This window comes from Symphalangus syndactylus, chromosome 13, assembly GCF_028878055.3.
Source record: "Symphalangus syndactylus isolate Jambi chromosome 13, NHGRI_mSymSyn1-v2.1_pri, whole genome shotgun sequence".
NCBI lineage: Eukaryota > Metazoa > Chordata > Mammalia > Primates > Hylobatidae > Symphalangus > Symphalangus syndactylus.
This window is the reverse complement of record NC_072435.2, coordinates 78367366-78392936: the sequence shown is the minus strand read 5'-3', so window position 1 is coordinate 78392936 and position 25571 is coordinate 78367366. Positions and strand designations below refer to the sequence as shown.

Here is a 25571-nt window from a genome sequence, read left to right as displayed (position 1 = left end):
AGTAATCAATATGTTACATGCAATAAGAAATAATAATTTTACTCTTTGGTACGTTTCTTGAAGTTCATAAATAGTCTTTGAAGATACAACATGAGAAGGTGACTGAGTTCTTGCATTTTCATTGTTGCATAAGCTGTTGAAGACGCAAACTTTACAGACTTATAATCTTGATAAAATACTCATAAAAATGATGTAACAATTAAAGGCTAAGACTTTTGGTCATGATATAAGCACATTTATTGTCTCTGAGAGGATCGGGACCACACCACCACTATTTCTCATTATATCCACAGGGCCTATTTTAGAAACTGACATATATTTGACACTCTGCTTGTGTGGCTTTAAAGTCTGTGTCATTTCACTTTTCCAGTGTTTCTCCAACTGGAATCCATAGACCATGTGGTTTGGGGTGGGTTATAGGCATATGTTCAAGGGTCTGTGAATTAACCTCAAGAATTTGTCAATTTTGACGAACGGCACTTCTCCACTCTAATGATTTATTAATGATTAGATACTCTGGACAGTTTGGATCACTATATTTTAGACAAGAACTGTCCAGTGATCTCAGTGCCCCAGGTTTTATTTATAATGGTGATTGTACTTTTGGTAGGTAATGTTACATATGAAGTAGGGAGTTTAGACACAGGTTCAAAAATCCGGCTGCCTGGGGTTTGCATTCTGTTTCCGCCACTAGCTGTGGCAAACTGCATTACCTGTTTCTCCATCTATAAAAACTGGGGAGACTTTTAATGTTTAATCAGTGCAGATGCTGTTAGGCTGACACTTTGTAATTTTTTAAATGACAATTTTATGGTATCCAACATTATCATGTTTATTCTACAAATTACAGATATAAAAATCTTAGCTAATCATTCATTACACACACACACACACACACACACAGAGAGAGAGAGAGAGAGAGAGAAAGGTGAACCCGTAGTAGTGGTTTGAATACACATTATCAGTTTTGACCCTCTCAATACTATGATTCCCATTTAAGTGAACACTTGTTTATATATCACTGTGTAAAAAAGATTCCTAACTTTTAAACATGGAGATACAGTTTATACAAATTCAAGTGTAATCATAATAGGTTTAAAGTAATGATGTGGTACTATAGTGCTGAGGGTATAATCCATCATCTGTTCTTCATTAAAGTTCCCTAGCTATAGAAAATTGTTGGGAGTTACTGTGTCAATCAGTATACTGGAAAATAAAATGATAATGTTGTACTATGCAATGAAGGGAAAACTAAGCATACACACATGTTTCTAGTAAAATTTTCCAAGGCTAAATTAAAGTACAGAATCTTCCTTCGGTAGCAAAATAATTCCATCCTCAAGGCCTGAGGAATCTATTTCTCTCAATTTTAGCCTGAAGAACTATATAAAAAATTAGGCAGTAATATACAGAATGGTAACTCAATATAGGTAAGAAATTATAAATTCTAAATAATCTCTTTTCTTATAAGAAAACAATAAATTAAGATATATGTCCATGTATTTTGGATTTGTTGTTTAAGTACAGTGACCTACAGAAATGCATTTTAAAACCTTTTTGGTCTTTCAATATTTGTATATTGACACTTTCCAAATACAGTTTCTATAACTTCTGGTATTATTTTAAAGTGTACCCAATCATGAGTGAGGAAGTATGAATGCCTATGATGTATTTATTTGCTATTGCTGGTCTAATTTGTTGATAGTTTCATAGTATACCTGTGGTTACAAGTAAAAGCAAAGACAGTTGTAGAAGGTAAAATCTATTACAACAAAAATACAATAAATGGTTTAACAATTTGGGAAATGATACTTGAACTCTGTTGAGAAAAAGGGAAAGCAGCCATTGGTTCCTGGAATTATAGTGGAAAATGCACTATCTATTTAAAAGAAATAATTTGTCTCAGGAAAACTAAATTCCTACATTGGGAGAATTATTAGGTTTGTTTTAGTGAGTTTTACTCGAAACCTTATGCTATAAACAACCAGTGAAAATTATAAATATAATCAAGAAATAAACTGTAGTACGAGTGTAGGTTCCATAGGGGAAGATGTGCTATCTCTTACATGATTAAACACTTAAGTAGATAATGATAGAGCAACTTGGACTGATGAATAAGAAAAAAAAAATAACTGATAGAAGTAACAGTAATGTTTTAAATGTATCCATTCTAGAACTTATTGAGACCTGTTCTCATCTCTTCCTGTGATTTAAGCAATTAATTTTTTGTAGTTATTAATTGTATTAGTAGCTTATACATATATATTTTGTAAATCATGCTGATTTTTTTTCCAAGTTGTTTCTCTCTTTAAAAGTCAGCATTCCTAAGCTGAACAATTTACTTTCCAAATAAAACTAATGTAGTGTAAATGATCATTTCTAATTCTTTCCTATTACAAGGTCTCTAATGTCACTGTATTTGCCCTCCTTAGCCTGTTATTTACTCTTCAAAAAGGAAATGTAAATATGTTGTAAAGCAGCATCTCAGAGTCATTTCAGTATAAATCATTAAAGAAAGTGACAGAATAAAAGAGTGAAGATAAAAACCACATGAGAGCTGGTCAAACATAAATGTAAATATAAATTAAGAATACTTAAAACATAGAATTATATATAGTTAAGAAACTGAATTCTCTATAGTTTTACTCTTTTGGTATCACCAAAAATGCAGGTTCACTATTACTCACAAAACTATGAATACTGCTCCACAGCAGATATTTGTTGGCATTTGATATCTAAGAAAATAATAGCTGTTTATACGACAAAAACTGAAAAATTTTGCAGCACATATTTTTTCCCTCTTGATGATGTCAGTCTTCTCGGTTCTCTTCTCAGGCTTATCAAACATGATGTTACGGCAATGTATTTAATCAAATCCTTCTCAAGGGATAAAGAGCAGCTGTTGATTCTTACATTTTCCAAGGAATAAGGAGCTTAACAGTATAACAACCCAGTCTCAGAAAATTAATGTCAGCCAGGATGACAAAGTCTCTCCTTGACCAAACTTTAGACAGGCTCCTCTAAGCCTTTAAACAGAGGACTAGACCTCATCCTTGAGTCTTGTCATCAGTCTGGCTAGTTCAGTTGCCGCAAATATTATGCTAAGTCAGTTTAGCAAGAATCCCCCCACCCTCGATATCTGATCACCTTTGTTTGTCTTATCAAATTTCTCATCCCCCACCATTTGATATCTGATCACCTGGCCTACCTTCAGTTGAGAGCCCTCCTAAGTCAGTTCAGCAATAATTCTCCTACCCTTGATGTCGTCCCTTAGAAATTTTCCATTCACTGATCTCGCTCACCATGCTAGTTAGGTATTGAAGGGGGGAGGAAAGATATATTTTCCTTCCACCCATCTTAGGTTCATTGGCTGAGGCCCCTGTTAAAAAAAAAAAAAAACAAAGACAGACTGGCTGGGTATGGTGGCTCACACCTGTAATCCCAGCATTTTGGGAGGCTGAGGTAGGTGGATCACGAGGTAAAGAGATCAAGATCATCCTGGCCAACGTGGTGAAACCCTGTCTCTACTAAAAATACAAAAATTAGCTGGGCATGGTGGCGTGTGCTGGTAGTATCAGCTACTTGGGAGGCTGAGGCAGGAGAATCGCTTGAACTCGGGAGGCAGAGGATGCAGTGAACCGAGATGGCGCCACTGCACTCCAGCCTAGGCAACAGTAAGACTCTGTTTCAAATAAAATAAAATAAAATAATAAAATAAAATAAAATAAAGACATATTAACAAGGTAAAAAAATTAGGTAATAATTCATAACACACATACAAATTTACCATAAGTTTTACATAATATGACAGGCTTCCGAAAGAATTGAAGACATCCTTATAAACCTGAGTGTGTTCTATGGTAGGTTTGATGAAAATTAGAAAGTTGTAGAGAAATAGTATAGGACAAAGGGATATGAGCTGAGTGTAAGACACTAGGGGAGAACTGGGCAACGTCTGTTTGTTCAGGTTCCTCTTGGTTTCACTTCACCTTTGGAGATAAGAAAGCGCCTATCCTCCAGGCATAGCACGGGCACCCCTCCTATGAGTGTCTTATGGCTGCTGCAGTGGAAGTTTAGACAGTCCTTCCTGCACATGCCATTTCTCAAATTCCTTCAGCTTAAACAATGTCAATATGCCAAGATAGCACATTTTGGGGTAGCATTTTCTGAACTCTTTCACTATAAATTCTCAGCTGTCTTTGCTATAGAGTTGAGCCTAATCTCTCTCCCCTATCACAATAATCTTGACCCCCTCTCATAATAGTCTTTAATAAAATCTCCTTCCCATTTAAAAAGTCTTAGAATATTTCTTCTTTAACAAGGACATGGAACTTTCAATAGAAATTAATCTATCAATCTATTAATTTTTATGATGTGCCTAATGTTTATTTGTCTTTAGGATAAAGTATAATATGATTTATCTGTAAATATATATATTGGAATTCAGATAGTTAATAAGGAGTTATGAGTACAGGAAAGGTAAAGAAGCAGAAAAAGAGGTTGTTACAGGGAGAATTAGAAGCAGGAGGGAGAGAACAAAGACTTACACATGTAAGCAACTTTAGTTTAATGTTTCAGTGTATATTTAGAAAAGCATAAATACCTGTAAAATAATAGAAACAGAGGAAGTTGGCTGTGGGAACAACCAAGGAGAATTATAAGGAATGTGGTGACTGGCGATGGGGGGAGGGCCTAGCCCTCTGAAGTTGACAGCCACTAGGCACCCAAACTGACACTCCCAGGTAGGAATATGGGTCAGTGTGGTTACATCAGCTGGAATTTCACAGAAATCAGGAGACTGGTTTCTTTGGAGTAGAGACTAACTGTAATTTTAGTGTGTGGTCCCAGTTTGAACAATTATAGCTATAACTCCATGCAAAAGATACCCCCACAAAGAAATGTGAGTAAAAAGAAATATGTTGGAATCAGAGAATATAATTAACTGAAATTTCCCAAAGGTTTTGATGTTCCCCAAACTACAATACTGAAGCTGATTTTCTTTATAGCCAAGAGCTACTGACGTTCCTGCTATGCCTCAACTCCCTTGATCTTTCTGGTTGTGAATCTAAAACACACATATATGCAGAGAGTACACAAGTATATATTGAAAAAATATTGTTTGAAAATGATTGCATGTAGATTGTGATGAATAGCAATACCCCAAGGCTGGAAAAACTGTAAATTCAGTTTAGGTCAGTGCGACAATCTGACCCCAGTCTAGGTTGCAACTTGCCCACACCAACAGTTAGTAAACAAGGGGGTTGTATTCACTATCCTTGTCTTCTAAGCATGGAAACTTACACAATTTGAGAAAGAGAAGAAAAGCAGTAAACATTTCAGAAATACATTTTTTTCTGATTTGTCAATTTGCAAAACAGAAGTACAATACAAAGCAATTAAAATGTCAGCAGAGAGAAATAAATGCACCAGAAACTAGACTTGTAACCTGTCAGAAGAAAATAACTGCAGCATGAACATAATTTGGAAAAGAGATCTAGAGTAGAAAGGAGTTTGAAGACAGATGTGGGCAGGATGGGACCAAAATTGATCCTGACCTAACTGAAGCTGTCAGGGAAATGAACATCTATCTTGCTGGAATTAGGTACTTAATTTCTACTGACATGGCAAAAAATATAAGTAATAACAATGTGATGAAGCCTGTCTATGAACTGAAGTAGAATACGTATTTGAGGAGCTAATTTGGGTAAGTGTGAATAAACCTAAGATCAAAGGTCTTGTTTCAATGATACCTGGTTGCAATTAATAAAAATAGATAAAATGTGGGGGAAAACGAATAACTTCTCTTGATTGAAACCTATTTTTGGGGGAGGCGTGTGTCTGTCAATTTACCTCACATCATTTGCTAACTATAAAATATACAGATGGACAAGAGATCGTCATGGGGGACGGGAGGCAGGACTAGATTGCAGCTCCAGACAGAGCAGCTTGCGGAGGTTTGCGCTGTGAATTTTAGCTCCAGATCAACTCCAAGAACAATCCAGCAATCCTGAGAGGACCCACAGACACTTTGAAGGAAGTGGACTGCTCCTGAAGGACCCGGGAGACACCCCAAATACTGTGAGTGCCCTAACTGTGGAAGCAGGAAAAGGAGACCCTCCTCTCCTGACACACACCCCCATTGGAGAAGCTGAAAGCGGGAGGAATTTCTGGCTTTACCTGGAACTGAGTCAATTTAGAGAGCCGAGTGAAATACAGGGGTAGGGGAAGCAGCAGAAAGGCCCTGGGAGCTTGCTGGGTCCCCAAGCAGGCCATGCCTGCCTGACACCACAGGGATCCATCAGGAGGGTGGCCAGAGGAGGAGGGGGTAAAACTCCACAGGGAGGAAATCTCTAGCTGAACTTTATAACTACCTGAATGGGGCGTGAAGCCTCCTGGCCTGAACTTAGCGGGGAGCTTAGGGGAGAGCGCAAATCCAGTGTGCAGACTACACAGGCGGGGGGAAGAACCAAACCTTTTCCTTCACAGCTGGGAGGTGGGTAGCCTGGGGCAAGTTTTCAAGACCTCACGCCCTCCACCTGGAAACAGACAGACTCTGGGCTGTTTAGCGTGGATGGGTGGGTAGGTGGGGGGCACGATGGAAGTGAGACCAGCCCTTTGGTTTGTATGGGACCTGGGTGAAGCCTGTGACTGCTGGCTTTCCTCCAATTCCCTGACAATAACATGACTCAGCAAAGGCAGCCATGATCCTCCTAGGTGCACAACTCCAGGGACGTGGGACTCTAACCCCATCCCCCAGAGCAGCTGCAGCAAGACCCATCCAAGGAGAGTCTGGGCTCAGACATGCCTAGCCCTGCCCCCACTTGATGGTCCTTCCCTGTCCACCCTAGTGACTGAAGACAAAGGGCATATACTCTTGAGAGTTCTAGGGCCCTGCCTACCACCTGTTCCTCCCCATACTACCACAGCTGATGCTCTCTGGAAAGCACCACATCCCAGCAGGAGACCAACCAGTACAAAAAGAGAGCATTTAACCACCAAAGCTAAGAACCCTCAAAGAGTCCATTTCACCTCCACCAGAACAGGTGCTGGTATCCATGGCTGAGAGACCCACAGATGGTTCACATCATATGACGCTGTGCAGACAACCCCCAGTACCAGCATGGAGCCTGGTAGACTTGCTGGGTGGCTAGATCCTGAAGAGAGACAACAATCACTGCAGTTTGGCTCCCAGGAAGCCACATCCATAGGAAAAGGGGGAGAGTACTACATCAAGGGAACACCACGTGGTACAAAAGAATCTGAACAGCCTTTAGCTCTAGACATTCCCTGTCACAGAGCATACCCAAATGAGAAGGAACCAACAATCAACCCTGGTAATATGCCAAAACAAGGCTCTTAAACACCCCTCAAAAATCACACTAGTTCACCAGCAATGGATCCAAACCAAGAAGAAATCCCTGATTTACCTGAAAAAGAATCCAGGAGGTTAGTTATTAAGCCAATGAGGGACGCACCAGAGAAAGACGAAGCACAATGCAAGGAAATCCAAAAACTGATATAAGAAGTGAAAGGAGAAATATTCAAGTAAACAGAACAGCAGAAAGAAAAAACAACAAAAAACTCAGGAAATTATGGACATACTTTTAGAAAGGAAAAATGCTCTGGAAATTCTCAACAATAAAATTGAACAAGTAGAAGAAGGAAATTCAGAGCTCAAAGACAAGGTCTTCAAATTAACCCAATCAAAGACAAAGAAAAGGGAATAAAAAAATATGAACAAAGGCTCCAAAAAGTCTGGGATTATGTTAAATGACCAAACTTAAGAATAGTTGGTGTTCCTGGCGAAGAAGACAATTCTAAAAGCTTGGAAAACATATTTGGGGGCATAATCGAGGAAAACTTCCCTGGCCTTGCTAGAGACCTAGACATTCAAATACAAGAAACACAAAGAATACCTGGAAAATTCATTGCAAAAAGATCTCCACCTAGACACATTGTCATCAGGTTATCCAAAGTTAAGACAAAGGAAAGATTCTTAAGTGCCATGAGACAGAAGCACCAGGTAACCTATGAAGGAAAGCTTATTAGATTAACAGCAGATTTCTGGGCAGAAACCCTACAAGCTAGAAGGGCTTGGGGCCCTATCTTCAGCTGCCTCAAACAAAAGAATTATGAGCCAAGAATTTTGTATCCAGCATAACTAAGCATCACATGAAAGAAAGATAGGATAGGAACAGCTCCGGTCTCCAGCTCCCAGCGTGAGCGACACAGAAGACGGGTGATTTCTGCATTTCTGCTTGAGGTACCTGTTTCATCTCACTAGGGAGTGCCTAACAGTGGGTGCAGGACAGTCGGTGAAGCACACTGTGCGCGAGCCGAAGCAGGGCGAGGCATTGCCTCACTCGGGAAGCGCAAGGGGTCAGGGAGTTCCCTTTCCTAGTCAAAGAAAGGGGAAACAGACGGCACCTGGAATATCGGGTCAGTCCCGTCCTAATACTGCGCTTTTCCAACGGGCCTGGAAAACGGCACACTAGGAGATTGTGTCCCGCACCTGGCTCCGAGGGTCCTATGCCCACGGAGTCTCGCTGATTGCTAGCACAGCAGTCTGAGATCAAGCTGCAAGGCGGCAGCGAGGCTGGGGGAGGGGCGCCCGCCATTGCCCAGGCTTGCTTAGGTAAACAAAGCAGCCAGGAAGCTCGAACTGGGTGGAGCCCACCACAGCTCAAGGAGGCCTGCCTGCCTCTGTAGGCTCCACCTCTGGGGGCAGGGCACAGACAACCAAAAACTCAGCAAGAACCTCCACAGACTTAAATGTCCCTGTCTGACTGACAGCTTTGAAGAGAGTAGTGGTTCTCCCAGCACACAGCTGGAGATCTGAGAACGGACAGACTGCCTCCTAAAGTGGGTCCCTCACCCCTGAGCAGCCTAACTGGGAGGCACCCCCCCAGTAGGGACAGACTGACACCTCATTCAACCGGGTACTCCTCTGAGACAAAACTTTCAGAGGAACTATCAGACAGCTGAATTTGTGGTCTCACGAAAATCCGCTGTTCTGCAGCCACCACTGCTGACACCCAGCCAAACAGGGTCTGGAGTGGACCTCTAGTAAACTCCAACAGACCTGCAGCTGAGGGTCCTGTCTGGTAGAAGGAAAACTAACAAACAGAAAGGACATCCACACCAAAAACCCATCTGTACATCACCATCATCAAAGACAAAAAGTAGATAAAACCACAAAGATGGGGAAAAAACAGAGCAAAAAAACTGGAAACTCTAAAAAACAGAGCACCTCTCCTCCTCCAAAGGAACGCAGTTCCTCACCAGCAATGGAACAAAGCTGGATGGAGGATGACTTTGATGAGTTGAGAGAAGAAGGCTTCAGACGATCAAACTACCCTGAGCTACGAGAGGAAATTCAAAACAATAGCAAAGAAGTTAAAAAACTTTGAAAAAAAATTAGAAGAATGGATAACTAGAATAACCAATGGAGGGAAGAGCTTAAAGGAGCTGATGGAGCTGAAAGCCAAGTTTCGAGAACTACGCGAAGATTGCAGAAGCCTCAGTAGCAGATGCGATCAACTGGAAGAAAGGGTATCGCTGATGGAAGATGAAATGAATGAAATGAAGAGAGAAGGGAAGTTTAGAGAAAAAAGAATAAAAAGAAATGAACAAAGCCTCCAAGAAATTTGGGACTATGTGAAAAGACCAAACCTACGTCTGATTGGTGTACCTGGAAATGATGGGGAGAATGGAACCAAGTTGGAAAACACTCTGCAAGATATTATCCAGGAGAACTTCCCCAATCTAACAAGGCAGGCCAGCATTCAGATTCAGGAAATACAGAGAACGCCACAAAGATACTCCTCGAGAAGGGCAACTCCAAGACACATAATTGTCAGATTCACCAAAGTTGAAATGAAGGAAAAAATGTTAAGGGCAGCCAGAGAGAAAGGTCGGGTTACCCACAAAGGGAAGCCCATCAGACTAACAGCTGATCTCTCAGCAGAAACTCTACAAGCCAGAAGAGAGTGGGGGCCGATATTCAACATTCTTAAAGAAAAGAATTTTCAACCCAGAATTTCCTATCCCGCCAAACTAAGCTTCATAAGTGAAGGAGAAATAAAATACTTTACAGACAAGCAAACGCTGAGTGATTTTGTCACCACCAGGCCTGCCTTAAAAGAGCTCCTGAAGGAAGCACTAAACATGGAAAGGAACAACCGGTACCAGCCACTGCAAAAACATGCCAAATTGTAAAGACCATCGAGGCTAGGAAGAAACTATAGCAACTAACGAGCAAAATAACCAACTAACATCATAATGACAGGATCAGATTCACACATAACAATATTCACGTTAAATGTAAATGGGCTAAATGCTCCAATCAAAAGACACAGACTGCCAAACTGGATAAGGAGTCAGGACCCATCAGTGTGCTGTATTCAGGAAACCCATCTCACGTGCAGAGACACACATAGACTCAAAATAAAGGGATGGAGGAAGATCTATCAAGCAACTGGAAAACAAAAAAAGGCAGGGGTTGCAATCCTAGTCTCTGAAAAAATAGACTTTAAACCAACAAAGATCAAAAGAGACAAAGAAGGCCATTACATAATGGTAAAGGGATCAATTCAACAAGAAGAGCTAACTATCCTAAATATATATGCACCCAACACAGGAGCACCCAGATTCATAAAGCAAGTCCTCAGTGACCTAAAAAGGGACTTAAACTCCCACACAATAATAATGGGAGATTTTAACACCCCACTGTCAACATTAGACAGATCAACGAGACAGAAGGTTAACAAGGATATCCAGGAATTGAACTCAGCTCTACATAAAGTGGACCTAATAGACATCTACAGAACTCTCCACCCCAAGTCAACAGAACACACATTTTTTTCAGCACCACACCACACCTATTCCAAAATTGACCACATAGTTGGAAGTAAAGCTCTCCTCAGCAAATGTAAAAGAACAGAAATTATAACAAACTGTCTCTCAGACCACAGTGCAATCAAACTAGAACTCAGGATTAAGAAACTCACTCAAAACCGCTCAACTACATGGAAACTGAACAACCTGCTCCTGAATGACTATTGGGTACATAATGAAATGAAGGCAGAAATAAAGATGTTCTTTGAAACCAATGAGAACAAAGACACAACATACCAGAATCTCTGGGACACGTTCAAAGCAGTGTGTAGAGGGAAATTTATAGCACTTAATGCCCACAAGAGAAAGCAGGAAAGGTCCAAAATTGACACCTTAACATCACAATTAAAAGAACTAGAAAAGCAAGAGCAAACACATTCAAAAGCTAGCAGAAGGCTAGAGATAACTAAAATCAGAGCAGAACTGAAGGAAATAGAGACACACAAAACCCTTCAAAAAATTAATGAATCCAGGAGCTGGTTTTTTGAAAAGATCAACAAAATTGATGGACCACTAGCAAGACTAATAAAGAAGAAAAGAGAGAAGAATCAAATAGATGAAATAAAAAATGAAAAAGGGGATATCACCACCGATCCCACAGAAATACAATCTACCATCAGAGAATACTACAAACACCTCTATGCAAATAAACTAGAAAATCTAGAAGAAATGGATAAATTCCTTGACAAATACACCCTCCCAAGACTAAACCAGGAAGAAGTTGAATCTCTGAATAGACCAATAACAGGTTCTGAAATTGTGGCAATAATCAATAGCCTACCAACCAAAAAGAGTCCAGGACCTGATGGATTCACAGCTGAATTCTACCAGAAGTACAAGGAGGAACTGGTACCATTCCTTCTGAAACTATTCCAATAGATAGAAAAAGAGGGAATCCTCCCTAACACATTTTACGAAGCCAGCATCGTCCTGATACCAAAGCCTGGCAGAGACATAACCAAAAAAGAGAATTTCAGACCAATATCCTTGATGAACATTGATGCAAAAATCCTCAATAAAATACTGGCAAACCGAATCCAGCAGCACATCAAAAAGCTTATCCACCATGATCAAGTGGGCTTCATCCCTGGGATGCAAGGCTGGTTCAACATACGCAAATCAATAAATGTAATCCAGCATATAAACAGAACCAAAGACAAAAACCACATGATTATCTCAATAGATGCAGAAAAGGCCTTTGACAAAATTCAACAACCCTTCATGCTAAAAACTCTCAATAAATTAGGTATTGATGGGACGTATCTCAAAATAATAAGAGCTATCTACGACAAACCCACAGCCAATATCATACTGAATGGGCAAAAACTGGAAGCATTCCCTCTGAAAACTGGCACAAGACAGGGATGCCCTCTCTCACCGCTCCTATTCAACATAGTGCTGGAAGTTCTGGCCAGAGCAATCAGGCAGGAGAAGGAAATAAAGGGTATTCAATTAGGAAAAGAGGAAGTCAAATTGTCCCTGTTTGCAGATGACATGATTGTATATCTAGAAAACCCCATTGTCTCAGCCCAAAATCTCCTTAAGCTGATTAGCAACTTCAGCAAAGTCTCAGGATACAAAATTAACGTACAAAAATCACAAGCATTCTTGTACACCAATAACAGACAAACAGAGAGCCAAATCATGAGTGAACTCCCATTCACAATTGCTTCAAAGAGAATAAAATACCTAGGAATCCAACTTACAAGGGATGTGAAGGACCTCTTCAAGGAGAACTACAAACCACTGCTCAATGAAATAAAAGAGGATACAAACAAATGGAAGAACATTCCGTGCTCATGGTTTGGAAGAATCAATATCGTGAAAATGGCCATACTGCCCAAGGTAATTTATAGATTCAATGCCATCCCCATCAAGCTACCAATGACTTTCTTCACAGAATTGGAAAAAACTACTTTAAAGTTCATATGGAACCAAAAAAGAGCCCGCATCGCCAAGTCAATCCTAAGCCAAAAGAACAAAGCTGGAGGCATCACGCTACCTGACTTCAAACTGTACTACAAGGCTACAGTAACCAAAACAGCATGGTACTGGTACCACAACAGAGACATAGATCAATGGAACAGAACAGAGCCCTCAGAAATGATGCGCATATCTACAACTATCTGATCTTTGACAAACCTGACAAAAACAAGAAATGGGGAAAGGATTCCCTATTTAATAAATGGTGCTGGGAAAATTGGCTAGCCATATGTAGAAAGCTGAAACTGGATCCCTTCCTTACACCTTATACAAAAATTAATTCAAGATGGATTAAAGACTTATATGTTAGACCTAAAACCATTAAAATCCTACAATAAAACCTAGGCAATACCATTCAGGACATAGGCGTGGGCAAGGACTTCATGTCTAAGACACCAAAAGCAATGGCAACAAAAGCCAAAATCGACAAATGGGATCTCATTAAACTAAAGAACTTCTGCACAGCAAAAGAAACTACCATCAGAGTGAACAGGCAACCTACAGAATGGGAGAAAGTTTTTGCAACCTACTCATCTGACAAAGGGCTAATATCCAGAATCTACAATGAACTCAAACAAATTTACAAGAAAAAAACAAACAACCCCATCAAAAAGTGGGCAGAGGACATGAACAGACACTTCTCAAAAGAAGACATTTATGCAGCCAAAAAACACATGAAGAAATGCTCATCATCACTGGCCATCAGAGAAATGCAAATCAAAACCACAGTGAGATACCATCTCACACCAGTTAGAATGGCCATCATTAAAAAATCAGGAAACAACAGGTGCTGGAGAGGATGTGGAGAAATAGGAACACTTTTACACTGTTGGTGGGACTGTAAACTAGTTCAACCATTGTGGAAGTCAGTGTGGCGATTCCTCAGGGATCTAGAACTAGAGATACCATTTGACCCAGCCATCCCATTACTGGGTATATACCCAAAGGACTATAAATCATGCTGCTATAAAGACACATGCACACGTATGTTTACTGCGGCACTATTCACAATAGCAAAGAGTTGGAACCGACCCAAATGTCCAACAATGATAGACTGGATTAAGAAAATGTGGCACATATACACCATGGAATACTATGCAGCCATAAAAAATGATGAGTTCGTGTCCTTTGTAGGGACATGGATGAAACTGGAAAACATCATTCTCAGTAAACTATCGCAAGGACGAAAAACCAAACACCGCATGTTCTCGCTCATAGGTGGGAATTGAACAATAAGAACTCATGGACACAGCAAGGGGAACATCACACTCCGGGGACTGTTGTGGGGTGGGGGGAGGGGGGAGGAACAGCATTAGGAGATATACCTAATGCTAAATGACGAGTTAATGGGTGGAGGAAATCAACATGGCACATGGATACATATGTAACAAACCTTCACATTGTGCACATGTACCCTAAAACCTAAAGTACAATAAAAAAAAAAATAAAAAAAATAAAAAAAAAGAAAGAAAGATAGTCTTTTTCAGACAAACAAATGCTGAGATAATACACATTACCAAGCTACCATTACAAGAACTGCTAAAAGGAGCTCTAAATCTTGAAAAGAATCCTGGAAACACATCAAAACACAGGATCTATGAAACAAAAATACATGTTAAAAAGCAAAAACAAAAAAAACAAACAAACAAAAAAACAAAGTACACAGGCAACAAAGAGCACTAGGAATGCAATGGTACCTCACATTTCAACATTAACATCGAATGTAAATGACCTAAATGCTCTCCTTAAAGACACAGAACCGCAGAATGGATAAGAACTCACCAACCATCTGCTGCCTCAGGAGACTACTTAACATATAAGGACTCGCATAAACTTAAGGGGGGGAAAAAGGCATTTCATGAGAATGGGCAACAAAAAATGAGCAGGGGTAGCTACATTTACATCAGACAAAACAAATTTTAAAGCAATAGCAGTTAAAAGAGACAAAGAGGGACATTATATAATGGCAAAAGGCCTTGTCCACCAGGAAAATATCACAATCCTAAATATATACACACCTAACACTGGAGCTCCCAAATTTATAAAACAATTACTAATAGACTAAGAAATTAGACAATAACATAGTAATAGTGGGGGACTTCAATACTCCACTGACAGCACTAGACAGATCATCAAGACAGAAAGTCAACAAAGAAACAATGCATTTAAACTATACATTGAAACAAATGGACTTAACAGATATATACAGAACATTACATCCAACAACTGTAGAATACACATTCTATTCAACAGCTCATGGAACTTTCTCCAAAATAGACCATATGATAGGCCATAAAACGAGCCTCAAGAAATTTAAGAAAACTGAAATTATATCAAGCACTCTCTCATACCATAGTGGAATAAAGCTGGAAATCAACTCCAAAAGGAACTTTCAGAACCATGCAAATATAGAAATTAAATAACCTGCTCCTGAATGAGCACTGGGTCAAAAACGAAATCAAGACGGAAATTTAAAAATTCTTTGAACTGAACGACAATAATGACAACCTATCAAAACCTCAGGGATACAGCAAAAGCAGTGCTAAGAGGAAAGTTCATAGCCCTAAGTACCTACATCAAAGAGAATGAAAGAGCACAAATTGACAATCTAAGGTCACACCTCAAGGAACTAGAGAAACAAGAACAAACCAAATCTAAACCCAGCAGAAGAAAGGAAATTACCAAGATCAGAGCTGAACTAAATGAAAGTGAAACAATAAAACAATAGAAAAGATAAATGAAACAGAATGCTGGTTCTTTGAAAAGATAAATACAATTGATAGACCTTTAGCAAGATTAACCAAGAAAAGAACAGAGAAAATCCAAATAACCTCACTAAGAAAATGAAACAGGAGCTATTACAACTGATACCACTGAAAATACAAAAGATCACACAAGGCTACTATGAACACCTTGACACACATAAATTAGAAAACCTAGAAGAGATGGATAAATTCTGGGAAAGATACAACCGTCCTCGCTTAAATCAGGAAGAATTAGATACCCTAAACAGACCAATAACAAGCAGCGAGATTAAAATGGTAATTAAAAAATTACCAAAAACAACAACAAAAAAATCCAGGACCAGACAGATTCACAGCAGAATTCTACTAGAAAAGAAGAATTGGTACCAATCCTTTTGAAACTATTCTACAAGTCAGGTAAAGAAGGAACCCTTATGAAGCCAGCATAACCCTAATACCAAAACCAGGAAAGGACATAACCAGAGAAGAAAAGTACAGACCAGGCCGGGCACGGTGGCTCATGCCTGTAATCCCAGCACTTTGGGAGGCCAAGGCAGATGGATCATGAGGTTAGGAGATTGAGACCATCCTGGCTAACACAGTGAAACCCTGTCTCCACTAAAAAATACAAAAAAAATTAACCAGGCGTGGGGGCGGTCGCCTGTAGTCCCAGCTACTTGGGAGGCTGAGGAAGGAGAATGGCGTGAACTTGGGAGGTGGAGCTTGCAGTGAGCCGAGATAGCACCACTGCACTCCAGTCTGGGCGACAGAGCGAGACTCCATCTCAAAAAAAAAAAAAAAAAAAGAAAACTACAGACCAATATCCTTGAAGACTATTGATATTAAAATCTTTAACAAAAGACTAGCTAACTGAATCCAACAACATATAAAAAAGATAAACCACCATGACCAAGTGAGTTTCATAGCAGGGATGCAGGAATAGTTTAACATACATAAGTCAATAAATGTAATACACCACATAAACAGAATTAAAAACAAAAATCACATGATTATCTCAATAGATGCCGAAAAAGCATGCGACAAAATCCAGCATCACTTTATGATTAAAACTCTCAGCAAATCAGCATACAAGGGACATACTCTGTGTAATAAAAGCCATCTATGACAAACCTACAGCCAACATAACACTGAATGGGGAAAAGTTGAAAGCATTCCCTCTGAGAACTGGAACAAGACAAGGATGCCCACTCTCACCACTGCTCTTCAACACAGTACTGGAAGTCCCAGCCATAACAATCAGACAAGAGAAAGAAATAAAGGGCATCCAAATCGGTAAAGAGGAAGTCAAACTGTCACTGTTTGCGCATGTTATAATCATTTACTTTGAAAACCCTAAGGACTCCTCTGGAAAGCTCCTAGAACTGATAAAACAATTCAGCAAAGTTTCTGGATATAAAATTAATGTACAAAAATTAGTAGCTCTTCTATACACCAACAGCAACCAAGCAAAGAATCAAATCAAGAACTCAACTCCTTTTACAACAGCTGCAAAAAATAAATAAATAAATAAAATACTTAGGAATACATCTAACCAAAGAGTTAAAAGACCTCTAAAGGAAAACTACAAAACACTGCTGAAAGAAATCACAGATGAAACAAACAAATGGAAACACATTCCATGCTCATGGATGGGTAGAATCAATATTGTGAAAATGACCATACTGCCAAAAGCAATCAAAAAATTAAATGCAATCCCCATCAAAATACCACCATCATTCTTCACAGAATTAGAAAGAAACAATTTTAAAATTCACAGGGAACCAAAAAAGAGCCTGCATAGCCAAAGCAAGACTAAGTAGAAAGAACAAACCTAGAGGCATTATACTACCTGATTTCAAACTATACTCTAAGGCCATAGACACCAAAACAGCCTGGTAGTGATATAAAAATAGGCACATAGACCAATGGAACAGAATAGAGAACCCAAAAATAAACCCAAACACAGCCAACTGATCTTCGACAAAGCAAACAAAAACATAAAGTGGGAAAAGGACACCCTTTTCAACAAATGCTGCTGGGATAATTGGCTAGCCACATGTGGGAGAATGAAACTGGATCCTTATCTCTCACCTTATACAAAAATCTACTCAAGATGGATTAAGGACTTAAACCTAAGACCTGAAACTATAAAAAATCCTAAAAGATAATATTGAAAAAAAAAAAACCCTTCTAGGCAAGGATTTCATGACCAACAACCCAAGAGCAAATGCAATAAAAATAAAGATAAATAGCTGGGACCTAATTAAACTAAAGAGCTTTTTTGCACAGCAAAAGGAACAGTCAGCAGAGTAAACAGATGATCCACAGAGTGGGAGAAAATCTGCACAATCTATACATCTCACCAAGGACTAATATCCAGAATCTACAACAAACTCAAATCGGTAAGAAAAAAAACAAACAATCCCATCAAAAAATGGGCTAAGGACATGAACAGACAGTTCTCAAAAGAAGTTATACAAATGGCCAACAAACATATGAAAAAATGCTCATCATTAATGATCAGGAAAATGCAATCAAAACCATACTGCAACACCACCTTACTCCTGCAAGAATGGCCATAATCAAGAAATCAAAATATAGTAGATGTTGGCATGGATGTGATGAACAGGGAACATTTCTACACTGCCGGTGGGAATGTAACTAGTACAACTACTACGGAAAACAGTGTGGAGCATCCTTAAAGAACTAAAAGTAGAACTACCATTTGATCCAGCAATCCCACTACTGGGTATCTACCCAGAGTACAGTAAGTCATTATCTGAAAAAGGTATGTTTATAGCGGCACAATTCACAATAGCAAAATTTTGGAACCAACCCAAATGCCCATCAATCAACGAGTAGATAAAGAAACTGTGGTATATGTATATGATGGAATACTACATAGCCATAAAAACAAATGAATCAACAGCATTTGCAGTGACCTGGATGAGATTGGAGACTGTTATTCTAAGTGAAGTAACTCAGGAATGGAAAACCAAACATCGTATGTTCTCAATGATATGTGGGAGCTAAGTTATGAGGACGCAAAGGATGATACAATGGACCTTGGGGACTTGCGGGGAAGAGTGGGGGGGGGGGCGAGGGATAAAAGACTACAAATATGGTGCAGTGTACACTGCTCGGGTGATGGGTGCACCAAGATCTCACGAATCACCACTAAAGTACTCATGTAACCAAATACCACCTGTACCCCAACTTATGGAAAAATAAATAATAAATAAAAAAATAAATAAAATATATGGATGTATTTGTAACTGAGAAAACCAGTCGAGGTGAAACATATATGTGCAGTATTAAAACATATTTTACTCATAAAGTCAATCTGGTGATTCTGGGATCCACATAAAATCAATGCCTAAAAGTCAAGAGACACATGGTATGTAGTATTCCCACATCACAGAAGCTTGTGGAAAGTTTTGGGAGAGACCATGTGGTTCCTCCCCCATTTACAAGCAGAAATGTGGTTTAACTGCTTCCCAGACAAATTATTATTAACCTTGTCATTTTTTTCCAACAACATAATAATCCTTTATATGTTAAAATCTGAATCTGTTCCATTAAACTTGGTTTTATGTTTTTTTGTTCTAATTAGGGTTGAACAATACCTTCCCCATTAGAACATACACATATAGGTGGGAAATTTTATATCCCTTTCAATTAATAATAGCTCAATTAAATAATTAATCTTTTCCCCCAGAGCTCAGTATTAGTGGTTATTTCCACTCCACAGTCATTCCCCTACCACCATATTCACTATAAAAACGACAGTCAAATTGAAAGTAATATATTACAGAATATGTGAACTACCTCATAACACAGCTGCATTTTGTCAATAAGCTCATTTATTTGAATCTTCTCTTCCCATGTTTCTCAGTTTAATCTTTTGACATATAATCATTGCTAAAGAGCCCAAATGGGTAACACTGGCTTTGATTTTATAATAACGTTCTGAAATAATATATGTTCTAAGTACCTGGGAAAGATATAATGCATATGTGAAGTTCTCTATTGATAATATAATCCTTGAAAGATATTCTCCTTTTAATTCATATATACTAAATACACATGGAATATTTATAAAATATTCTACATATTAGAAATGCAAAATGCAAACACAACAGTTAGCATATAAATCAGAGAGCTGAGTCCAAACTAGAAGTAATCTACCAGTGATCACCAAAAAAATGTGTCCTCATTGGTACTTATTTATTCCACGTAGATAGGACAGGCCTGCATCAAATAGTACCTACTGTGCTCCTCAGAACATGTAGTTGTCCATGAGTCTTTAACATAAAATTCTATCCTTTCTTCCCCCACAGGATTAGCAGATAACCAAATGAGCATAACTGAAATAATTTACTACCTAAAGTTATCTCCCCTCTATTTCTAGTTTTGTTTTCCCCTCTGTATCTTCAGTCTCCTTTTTCTTCTTCAGTCACCGGGCAGGAAGCAATCCTTAAATATCTCTGATATTTCCTTTGCTCCCCCCCCTCACCTTGGACACATTTTCAGTCTCATATTCACATGCATACACACATTTTTAGTATCCTGTTTAACACACAGACACAAACATCTCAACATCGATCTTTAATTTGTAATAAATTCAAACTTAATATTTATTTCCAAACATCATTACTGAGTAAGTCTTACACCACCCACTTCCAATTCTCCACTTCCTTAACTGCTCACATCACTTACGTGAAACTGCACTCCCAAAGGGCACAAATATCCTTACTCTTTTAAGTCGATGGACTTTTTCTGTACTTATTTTTCTTTACCTTTTTGCAGCAGTGTTCCCTGCTCATCAACTTTGCTTTCTATGCCCTATCACTGTCTTGGCTGCCTTCCTTATTCTAAATTTGAAATGTAGAATTTCCCAAATGCCTGCAATTGACTCTCTTCTCTTTTGTACATTCCCTCCTTTGGTGATGTTACCCACTTATTTGGTACCATTTCCTTTTTGCAAATGACTCCCACATCTCTATCCCTAACTACGACCTTTCTTCTAACTCCTTCCTTGATAGGAATGCCCCATGAGAAAATTAGAGTAAGCAAATTCTCTCACTCAGAATTTGCTCAGTCTAAACATTTTGTTCTTAGAATAAATAAAGCCCTCTGATTACAATTTTTTATATTTGTGGTATTTCTTTTCTTCCAGGTTACCTAAAATCAAAATTTTGGAACATATATGGTGGCCAACTAATTATCTTATTCACATCTTTTGAAATAATCTATTGCTTAATTTATCCTTATGTTCTTTTCCATTCCTCTCAATTTCTGTACTTTAGTTTCACTACCTTATGCCTATACTATTACCATGACCTTTTATTTAGTTTTCCCAAGGCTGTATCTCCCAACTCTATTTCCTCAAACACAACCGACATTTTTCATTTCATCATATAAATGGCCATCCTAAATTACTATTTTCATTACGTCACTTTGCTTAATAACATTTTAAAATACAAACTCCACATTTTTACATTTTTAGTATGGTATCCACTACCTTTCATGTAGTTTTATGCTAGTTTCCATTTCTATCTTCCCCTATACCCTTCCTTTCTGTACCCTGCCCCTTGCCCTCGTTCATGTGTATAGTTCTCCCTGCCAGAATTCTCTCCTTGTTCTTGCTAAAATCCTTACTTATAAGCATCCTATCATTTTGACCTTCTCTTAGCTTGTCAACTGTGACTCAGTGCCTCTTCAGCTCATTTCAGCTGAATGTCATTTCTCTCTCCTGTGCACTTTGCTTACACCTAGCTCATGTGTCTCACAAAGCACTTATTAGATGCCATTATTTACTGCCCTGATTGAGGATTGAGATTCCGGTGTTCTCAACTTTCATAACTTTCAAATCCTACTGCATTTGGCATAGTCTTACATAAAGCTGGAACTTGATAAAAAATAAGTTGAATAAATTCATACTAAAAACAATTACATTCCCCAAAATACAAGATGTACAGATCTATCATTGCTAATTACCCTCTTCTAACTCCAGAGTTTACTAAAATCCAAGTAAAATCAGGTGACTTTGTACTATGCAAATTTCCCATTCTTCACATTAACCATTTTTTAAAAATCCATAAGTTAATGCAGAATTTGGCTTAATTCCCACAGGAAGAACAAAGCAGTTTCATTTAATATCCCCTCTAGTCCTTGAGAGTCAGCATTTTTTAATGCCCATTAGTGAGAGAGAAGACAGAGAAAACTGTTGTCTATTTAAAGTAACCTCCAAAGAAAGATCAATTTATTTAAAACAAAACAAAAAAAAAATTAAAACTAAAAAAACTTAAAATGGCAATTTCGGTAAGGAGTTTTCCTATTATAGAAACATGTTTTAATGTATTATAAGGTTTAACTTTAGGAAAATCAGCCCCAAAAATCAAGTAAATACAATTTTAAAATGGTAATGGTGTCATTTTGTAATAAATAGACTTCTCTAACTATGTATTTTGGTAAACGACAAGGTATTAAACATCTCTCATAAAGAGACAATATCAGAACCTAAAACTTATTTCGTGCCTGTTAATTTAGACATCTTTCATTATTTCAGTATTTGATCACCGGAATTCTTCGTATATAAAATGATGCAAAAATACAATTAACAATTTCAAAGTAAATTATGTGGAAAATATGGCTTTCATATCATAGAATAAAGAAATTCATCATGGGACATATTGAAGAAATGGAATAGGTATTTTATTAAGAAAGAATATCCCACAGACAATCAGCAAGCTTTTTAATATGACTGTAATGAAGGTTGCAGCTTCATATTTTACTTTGCACAGTAGTGACCTGACATGAACATTGCTGAAACATTCACAGAGTCTTTCACATACAGCTACAGATTTTTACCCTCTCAGGGGTACTTAAAAATAGAAGAAAATGCTTTCGAAGAAAAAGTAAGAGTAAGATTAGATTACTGTGTAGGGAGGAAAACTAGAAAAGACAATGGAACTATTTAAATAGAAGACTGGAGTTGAATTCTGTTCGCTATGCTATCATATAGGCAGGTAACAAATTAAGTTAAAGGCAGAGAAATAACAAAGAATGTTTTTTATGAACAAAGGTAATAAACAGCTATGAACAGGATAAATGTTAAATGAATGTTTTAATTCAGATCAGATGTGTCATTGCTAATAAATCATTACACGGTTACTGTTTAAATAGGTCTCTTCATTTCAGAACAGAAATTTATTATTACTATCTTGTATGATCTCGGAAGCTCAGCAGGGTCGGGCCTGGTTAGTACTTAGATGGGAGAAATTTATATTACTGCCATGGTTTGTATTTTATCACTGTTTCTTCTGTGCTGTGGTGTTTTACTCACCTAGACCACATACTGTAAGTCAAAGCACAATTCTGAAAATAGATTAGGAAAAAACCATATCTGTTGATCCATCAGTTGTAACATCATTTATTTACTGTTAAATATGAACATTTTATTCTATCCCATCCATTTTAAAAGTATTGTTGCCAGATAAGGAAAGTATTATTTGAATAAACATATTTTCAAAGGCAGTCTGCAGGGGGTTTATGAAGAAACATTTTGAGGGTTCAGAAAAAAATGGCTTTGAATTGGAGATTAAATACTGATTTTATGATTTGGTTAGTCTTTTAAAATTAACCATGTCACAAATCAGACTCAAATCTTGTAATATCCAAGTGTCTTTCATTTTTTAGTTCAGGTCAGATAGCTCAGGTATCTCTTCTCTCAAGAATCCATTATAATATGCTGAAGATGATCATTTGACCAACCACTTGACCAAAAATCAACATGATACTCAAGTGACTAGTACTCAAGATACAATTGCATTTAACTATCATGCATTATGTATATTCACAGCATTCTATTAATGTGAAGGCAATAAAAAAAAGAAAAACAAAAACTCTGATCTCTGCCTTTCATGAAGTTGTAATAATAAGACTTCAAATTCAACCCTTTTCCTGGAAATACTGAACAAAGCTGCCCGACTAGGGCATTTACAAAACCTTGCCTAGTGCACGCCACCCCCTTCCCTGCTGTAACTCTTAACCCACTTGTGCTTCTCCAGCTTTCTCCAAAGCACTTATCACTGTCTGACATACTAGCTCCTTCTCCTCAGACTACATTGTGAGCTCCTAACCATTTTGTTCACTGCTGTATGGCCACTGCCTAAAGTAATACCTCGTACTCTGTAAATATTACTGAATAAATAAAATGACTATCATTATTTAGGTTTTCCAAATTTCTGGCTTGCCTTTCCTCTCTAAGATATGGCTGCATTTTTTTCCACCAAGCTTTCTCTTATGCATTCAGTGGCCTGGATTACAGTGTGATTACATTTAGTTTTGATGGCGGGTGAGTTATTAACTTCTCAGCCCTTCCACAGAACAGGGATCACAAAGGTATCTGTGCGTTGTTGTGAGAAATGAATGAAGTACTTAGCACAGTGCTTGGCACATAATAATAAGTGCTCAATAAATTTTAGCTGTCATTGTTCTTACCATATGATTATTAAGTTATTTTCTTCTGTTGCAAACTGCCTATCAATTCTTGAAACATCTCATAATTAATGTGACAGGGTTCAGAATGGCCACCCAAAGTACGGTTCCTTGTAATCCTTGTATTTTAAGCTGAAAAAAACAAAACTGCAGAAGAAGGAGGGTCATTTTATGACTTCCTCTCTCCCTTCTCCCCTGTAGTAGGTAATAAGACCCTCATTAACACTTTATCTCTGAATACACAGGGAAAAAGAGAAGAACAAACAGGACTTTCTAAGTTCCTCCCAATTTATTACCATGAGATCATAACATTTTGTCTTCTAATCATACTTCTGCATGATGTCTATAAAAATATTTTCCTGGGTCATCATTTCTGAAGGCTATTCCCGTATCAGGTAAAATGTATATTAAATACATTTGTATGCTTTTCTATTGTTAATCTCTCTTTTGTTTTAGGGGTCTCAGCCATGAACCTTAGGATGCTTAAGAAAAAGGTATATTTTTTTTGCTCCTACAAATAAAACTCGGAGGCGTTGAGATTCAGGGCTAAGGTTGCAAGTGGATGAATCTCCTGAAAAGAAAAATAGCTACCTCCCACATAGGTCTCTTTCAGGGAACATTAATCCTCCTCTTTTGTGCTCCCAGAAGACTGTATATACCTCTGTATAAGAATCAACACACTGTATTTCAATTAGTTGATTGTGTTCAGTCTTGTCTGCTACACTGTGTGGTCCTTTAAGATACAAAATCTCTGTATTCTACTACAAAGCAGGCACTCTATAGACGCTTGCCCAATGGATGAGTTACTATAAAGAAATGAGACTGATCCCATTATTTGCACTCACATCACATGTGCACTTTCATTACTTTTTCAAAATTACATTTCCCAATAGATGGTCTTGATGTGAAGAAGAGGGTAGAAGATTTTAGCATTGGTGAGAAATGCAGAAGGTATATGAAAATACAAGCAATATGTTGGAGTTCAGAGATGTGTTGCAAATAAAATGTGCTTAGAAGACCGAGGCAAAACCAGTTCTTATTTTCTCATAAATGGTTACTCTACTTCAATAGAAGAGATCTAATTTATATCCATCTTACTTTATAGAAGCATGATTACCCAGAGAAAAATTGTAATAAAAACATTCTTGATAAAGTTGAAAAGCACAGTTATTAGAAATGAGGTCTGTGGAATAGAAAAGAGGCATACAGCTTGAGGTCTGACTATATACGAGAATCAAAAACTAATAGGTATTTAATGCCACAGCCAAAAAAACCTTCAAGGAGTTGATTTTAAAAGTTATCCAAATACAAAGTATTTAGTAATGCTAAAGCCGGTGTTCAAGTGATAAAAATCTTATGTTGCTTTATACAGGCTAGAAGACAGCAAATCTACCTCTAGAAAAAGAAGCTTGAGGCTGGCAGATTTTACGGTTGAATTAGCTGTTT

At 38.0% G+C, this 25571-nt stretch overlaps 1 protein-coding gene across 6 annotated transcripts in view; it reads right to left on the bottom strand.

The window, feature by feature from the left end:
- The window catches only part of TMTC2 (transmembrane O-mannosyltransferase targeting cadherins 2), a 462711-nt gene that overhangs the window by 57538 nt on the left and 379602 nt on the right, over nucleotides 1-25571 (bottom strand). The gene's annotated exons all lie outside the window — the stretch shown is intronic.